This window comes from Triticum aestivum, chromosome 2B (genome assembly GCF_018294505.1).
Source record: "Triticum aestivum cultivar Chinese Spring chromosome 2B, IWGSC CS RefSeq v2.1, whole genome shotgun sequence".
Lineage (NCBI taxonomy): Eukaryota > Viridiplantae > Streptophyta > Magnoliopsida > Poales > Poaceae > Triticum > Triticum aestivum.
In genome coordinates, this window is record NC_057798.1 from 614,514,198 (window position 1) to 614,521,198 (window position 7,001).

Genomic DNA, 7,001 nt, shown 5'->3' on the forward strand with positions numbered 1-7,001 from the left:
GTCAGCCGACTGAGACTTCATCAAGTCTCAATCGACTGATGCCTAGTCAGACCCTTCTTCATAATCTCTATTCTTAATGAAGCAGTTGGTAGTCTCGCTTTCAGGTTTTTTTCCTCCCACCACTTTCGTCCGGTTTTTTTTGTAGGTTAACCATCGTAGATTTTTTCGATGCTGGTTTCTTATTTACCGGTTTATTTACTCCTCAGCTCTTTCCTTGCAAATCAGCACTTTTCAAACATGCACGCAATCACGGATCTAAATTTACTAACTTATCCAAATCAATCGATACCTTCCATTATTGCAAATTTGTTTAGGAAACAAATAATAGATTTTAAGAAAACAAATAAAAAATTTTAAAGACGCATCATACTTTACTAACAATCACTAAAAATCAAATCTAAATTAATTAACCTTACCTTAAATCACTCAATCACTTTAATTAGAAAACATTTTCTCTACTCCTAATGGAACAGTTGGTAGTCTCCGCCGATCAATTTTCGTCCTACCTTCCACGTTTTTTTTCGTCGGTTGTTTTTCGTTTCACCTCGCATCGCAGCACCCGCTGCAAAACGAGAAAAAAAAACCGTACGCCTCCGCTCCTCTCTCGATCCACCCCTCGCGATGCCACCTCTCTCTCCCTCTTAGGGTGCCCTCAAGCGAGGCCTCCAGATCCCTTCGCCGCCAGCCTCCGATCTCCTCCCCGGCTCCCGGCGCCGCCCGCCCCCATCTCCTCCCCCGATCCCGGCGCCACCCGCCCCCACCTTCTCCCTCACTCCCGGCGCCGCCCCGCGATCCATTGCATCACGGTGGGACGAGTCATGGCAATGGTGACGGCGGCCGACATGGTGTCCCGGCCGCTGCATGTCTCCCTCCTCCCGCGATCCCGGCCGCTGCATGTCTCCCTCCTCCCCCGATCCCGGTCGCCGCATGTCTCCCTCCACCTGCAGCCGCACCTCTGCCCCTCGCCTCCCGCATCGGCGCCAGAAGCCTTTTACGTCACGGATCCGAGAGACTGGAGGCCGATCTTGCCGGTGAGGAGATGGTGGCGGCGCCGACGAGCCGCCCCCCTTGGCGCCGTTGCCGCTGGGCACCGAGACAAAGGAGTGGTGGATGCCAACGCCTCGAGGCCTGCCTCAAGTACAGATCATCAGCGGCAAATATTCAATCAACATACGACCACTGAGGGGATCCACCGGTGGTATTCCTATTGCTCTCGCAGTCTCTACATTTCATCCTTTTTTTGGATTTTGCGATCTTTTCAAATAAGTGATGGGCAACAATGCTTTTTCTCCATGCTAGCAATATGAATGATGAAGGAGAAGAGCAACGAACACAAATCTTCCCCACGGCTATTGATTTTATGCACATCAGCTGCATCATGTGATATGGTAAACCAACAGAGGTATGTGGATAATCCAAACTGCTTATTTTTTGTCCGACACCGCCCCACCTTCAGTGACCTGATTGCTAGCAAAATGTCACAACAGGTTTGTTTCGAAGTATCAGTTCAAAATATGGCGATTGAATAAAAAAACACTATCTTATTTTTTATCTCACGGATCATACTTTAAAGTTAATAATTTTTATAATGCTCTGTAATAGAGTCGTGTTGGTTGTGTAATTCTTGAGTGAGTTACATGTTCTCTCCATCACCCCCTTTATTTTTGGCAAATCAATTGCCTTCTTCATGTGTTTCAGCTGCTAGGACTGAAGGCCGAAGTAATGTATGTTTAATCTCAACAATTTAGTTATAAGTCTAATTAATTCATACCATCTCTGAAACATTCAGTTCTAATTGGTTGCATACTTGCCAAAGATCATATGACACAGTAGCCATGGACGCCACATCAGCTTGGGAACATGGCCACAACAGATTGGTATCTTCTCTTCTGAAATTGGTTGCATACTTGCCAAAGGTCGCATGACTCAGCAGCTATGGACGCCACATCTGCTTGGGAATGTGGCGGCAACAGATTGGTATCTTCTCTTCTGAAATCCAATAGCAGCCGTCCATTTGTTTGCTGATATGCCTGACTGAATTTGCAAACAGTTATCAAGTCTGTATTTGCGAGAGTTTCTCATTGTCTGATTGATGTGACTATCAGGTATTTGTTGGATGGCAACTCTAAGCTGCATGCATGTTCATTGGGAGAATCATGATGAATCTTTGATCAACACTGTCAAAGATGAAAAGGCGAATTCTTCGATTCCCCGGGCTGTCAAGGATTTTGTACTTCCAGCAGGTTTTCTAGGTGAATGTTGGCATCCCCGTGTGGTTTGGTTATGCATCTATGCATTGCTTTTGCTCTTTGTCATGGAGTACTAACTGTGGAAGTTCAGGTTTACAATCTTAGAAATGCAGTGATTGATGTGTTTTCTAATCGTAATGCAGCAAACAAATTGTTTTGCAAGTTATGTACTTTAATTATCTGTATCTTACCATTCTTACCAAGTACTGTCAAATGTACATCTTGATTTTGTATATGTATTTCCCTCAGTTTCTTGTAGGTTCCTGCATAAGAGGTCATTATTGCAGAGTTGGAGACTGACACTGTGTTTATCAGGTAATCGTTTGAAACTATATACCACTTCAACCTATAACTCTTTGTTGTCCCTCTTTATATTCCAGAATTTATTTCGGATGATTACCTGCAGTACATGCTATTGGAATTCCCAACAAACTTGACAGGATGGATCAGTCACACGTTGGTTACATCAAGTCTTCTAAAGGTATCCCGTAATCTATTAATCAAGATGTTTGCAGAACTAAATAATGTTGTAGTGACTGAACGATTACCTGATAAATTAAATTCAGTAAGTATATCATTTACAGTAGCATCTTATTCTTATGTGATGTAATATATGATCATATGGATTGCAGTATTTGATAGCTCCAAAATAACTTCAAGATTTTGCCACGTGCTCTCAAACAATCGTAGTCTAAAAATTTGGTGGCCAGTTGCTGCTATCTCTACTCTACTTCGTCCTTTCATAATGGCAATAAGAAATCTTGATTGCTGCCGACATGAAATTCTAACTGAATTTGTTATTCAGCGGGCAAATCCAACATCTTTTTGTACTGTATTTGCATGTTCCAGGATAATTTGGTGGCAAAAGAGCTACGTCGTTTCTCACTAGACCAACAGACAATAGTAGTGATACCTTTGCATTTATATAGTACCATATTTACTCATCTGTATACACCGTTCCTTTCATTCCTCACACCACAAGTATCTAACGGCCGGATAGGTCCAGTCCAACCGAGACACATATATTCCAGTCCAACATACTCCCTCCATCCAAAAAAGCTTGTCCCAAGCTTTTTCGGATGGAGGGAATATATAGTCCAGTCACACATGCTCTAACATGATTTCACGAGAGACAGTTAGGCCAGCAACGGTATATCCGTAAAGAACAGCGACAGCTAAAGGAAACCATTCAGCAGGTAAGAATGAGATAGACTTTTCAGTGCCAGGCAACCATTGCGCTGTAGAGAAGTGGAACAACATTCATGGTACTGCTATTGTTAATCGAAAGAACTTTCTTTTGTTAACATGGTACCCACTAACGTGTGCATATGCATTTTTCTCCTGTAGTCCTAGAGGGATAAAGACACATATAATTACGATGGAGGTGACAGGCCTGAAAATGTGAGAATTGAAGCAATACATTCCCTTGTATATATGTTTTCTCTTTTGAAATATCTCAATAGTTTTCCAATTTGTTTCCTGTAAATCTCATATTTTAATACTCCTTAGACCTTAGTAATGCATAGGTGTAATATTTGTTGATATTGCAATTTTGAAGGATCTGCTTTTCTTGTATAGATCTATTTTTTTAATCTTGAAGGCAGTACGAGAGGCCCTAATGACATATATACAGTACTAACAAGAATATGGGGGCTTTCATAACTTGAGGTAGCTTCCATCTTCTTGTTGTGTATTTATTTTTCTTAGATGAAAATCTTACACCAAGAAGTGGGGTCTCTCAGAAAATTATCATTGTTATTCTCCTTTTCATTGTTTGGGCTTTTTTTCTCAATATATGCTTCTACAAAAAAAATGTAGGTCGGCCCCATGTTGCCACCGTGGCCGGTGACTCGGGTGGATCCAATCCCCCCGGCCTCCAGGGTCATTGTGCCCTCTCTCCATTACCTCCTTCGTCGCTGGAGGATGCTGACGGGCTAAGCCTAGGGGGTCGACGATGATGGCGGAGGCTCCTGCCTTCACTGCATCGGTGGATCACGCGGAATCTCTGGGCACATGGAGCATTGCCAAAACCAGCACCAGGGTGGCGCTCGGCTGACTCCCGACGTTGGTTCCACACAAACACATGGGGAGGGGAACTATATGTTACAATCTGAAAATGGCTAAGGAGACATCAGATCTACCTTCTTGGCTCGGAGGGTGTCATGGGTGGCGCACAACTCCCCCCTATCGACAGAAACACATGGGGAGGGGAACAGAACAGAGAGCGGGGCGGTTGGCGGGGGACTCCTCGGCGGTCCGTGGGGAAATACAATGTGAAGAAGAGAGTGCGACATGACGAAGGTGAGATGGGCGTTATCTGGTTTCAATGGAGAGGGCTCCAGTGAAAAATGTCCCGTTATGGCGGGAAACGAGTGGGGAGGTGAGGGTTCGGCAGGGAAAGAGAAGGGTGCGTCGTGGGTGTGGTTTTTTTTAATTTGTTCGGCGCGCACTTGTTAGAGATAACATGGCCAATAGTCTGGATAACCATATTTCTTCCTCACATATGGATATGCATGGATTTGAAGATACCCTATTCTCGAGACGGTTGAATTTTGGGGATCCTGTTAGATGTTCGTTTGATGTACGTTCACACTCGAACGTAGGAGGGAGAAATGAGCTTCCACTTTAGAATTTAATTATTTTTTTGATTTATTTATATGCATTGTAGTCCGTAGCAACGCACGGGCATTCTACTGGACTGACATAAAGTCAGTGAGTTCAAAATTTCCATGTTTAGTTTTGACTGATGTTATGGTTCTTCATTGAGTTTTGTTCCAGGTATTTACCTAGATCCTTGAAATGCTATTCGTATTGGCCTGAATGCAGTTGAATTCTGAATCATAAACAAGCTGGGAGATTTGTCTTCCACATAGTAGGTGCTGATGCTTATGATTTTCTTCAAAAAAGATATGGGAAAGGCTAACCCAATATTTTAGTTTTCATTATGAGGACCATGTACATAATCGACCATATAGTTCAAAAAAGATCTATTGGTGAAGGTTTGTTTGAGTTCCACTATTTCAGTTCACACATGTACATGTTCTGTATTTTTTGCAGTTTTTAGTGCATGCTCGGAGAACAAGATAAGAGGAGAGGCTTGAATCTTGAGATGACAAGGGTAGTCACCTGCTGCGACTAAAGGTTCAGTTTCATACTTCTGATGATATTGTTCGGATGATTGCCCTTGTACTATTCTTTTTAGTACGTACTAAAATATCTTGTTGTACGAAAATCTGATTTCTACTAAAACTTTGTCAAGTGGCTCATTTTTCTTGTACTAATATCTGAATTTTTTTACTGATTACTGAAATGTACCTTGTTACTAAAACTTCATAGGAAGGAGGTCAATGAAGCAAAAGGCACGAAAAGGAAGGAGCAGCGCCACAGGGACGATGTTGTCGGCAGCGCTTTGGAAGGATTCGCTCCAGAGAAGTTACGGTAGTCGGCCATCGCCCAGGGGAAGCGGGGAGGATGTCGTTCGAAACGCCTGGGTCTAGAGGAGTGTGTCCAGGTGGTGGCCGAGGATGGCGACGAGCAATTGGGTTGAGCATTTGTCAACGTGATGGTGTCGTTGCTAAAGGTACCAACACCCTTGTTTTGACCCAATGTTTCTCGACTAGCTGTGAATGGCTGGGACTGTTTCGTGCATATAGGGGACGGCTCATGCCATCCACTTCCAAAGCAATAAGGTAGTCATCCATGTCACTGTCGCTTGCTGTTAGTTTTTTTTGGATTCCATAGGTGTTTCTTAATGCATCAATCATTTTCAATTAGGACGGGAGTCTGAAAAATGTTGTAAGATTATCGCCATTTTTTTAAACTACAAAAGTCCAAAGATTAGAAGCATGATCTTTTATTTTTCATGTTGCTCTACCTCTGTAGTGTCAAATCATAGGAACTTTTATCACATATTCTAATTTATCCTTGATGGCAAATAATCCAAACAAAATATTCGGAAGTAATGGAGGCCTCGCCAGAGTAAGGGGGAAAATTGTGGGAGTGGACGCACATCATGTAGGCGAGACGACAGAGTTCATGGTTGTACTGGCCATGAGTGGGCATAAACCACTTTACACTAATTACTTTACATTAATATTATTGTTTGCAGACTTGAAAGGAGAAAATATTGGCAAAAAGTCCCTCAAAGTTCGTAGTCTGGGTGTAGAAGGTTTGGAGATTTTGAGCCGGATGGGCCATTGATGGTTGCGGTTGGCTTGGATAGGGAATGTAGAGATAGTAAGTGAAGAGGAGCAGGAGAACGAAGACGAAGAAGAATAATGGTTTATAGGCAGAAAAAAATTAAGAATGTTGCTTAATGTGCATGAGGATCCAAACAATGTATATTTGACACGATTAAAGTTAACTCATGTCGAGCCTCAGGGTGGTGGTGGAGCAGTCATGATGGACGGTTATTGTGCAAGAATTTGTTAAACGCATCAAATAGATATTAATTTGTAACAAATTTTTAGTTCGATCATCGCACTATATGCAGGGACGAAGCTCCCTTGTAGGCATTGGGGTCAATTGACCCCAATGAAATTAAGAAATGCTTCATTAATTTAGTACTAAGCACTATCTATTTATTAAGGATGAGCCCACTGTCATAGACATGATCCCAGCAAACTTTTTCCCTAGCTTCGCCCCTGACTATATGTATGCATTGTCAAATTGCCTTTTATTAACAGTTTACAATGTAAGTGAAGTGGACTTAAATTATTACTCGATTATACCTGTGCTATATATTTTTTACAT

General features: G+C 42.5%; 1 long non-coding RNA gene across 27 annotated transcripts; it reads left to right on the plus strand.

Moving 5' to 3' along the window:
* The first annotated feature begins 578 nt into the window (after positions 1-578).
* Positions 579-6,648, plus strand: LOC123046300 (uncharacterized). 27 transcript variants are annotated; one of them, XR_006422137.1, is made up of 12 exons: positions 581-1,198; positions 1,300-1,402; positions 1,603-1,724; positions 1,817-1,977; positions 2,106-2,564; positions 2,656-2,730; positions 3,386-3,650; positions 3,828-3,917; positions 4,068-4,550; positions 5,028-5,390; positions 5,586-5,829; positions 6,358-6,648. It is a non-coding gene; the product is annotated as an uncharacterized lncRNA (long non-coding RNA). The 27 variants fall into 27 exon arrangements; XR_006422139.1 differs by having other exon boundaries at positions 582-1,198; positions 1,699-1,724; XR_006422136.1 differs by having other exon boundaries at positions 580-1,198; positions 1,300-1,977; positions 3,386-3,514; positions 3,597-3,650.
* The last annotated feature ends 353 nt before the right edge of the window (positions 6,649-7,001 follow it).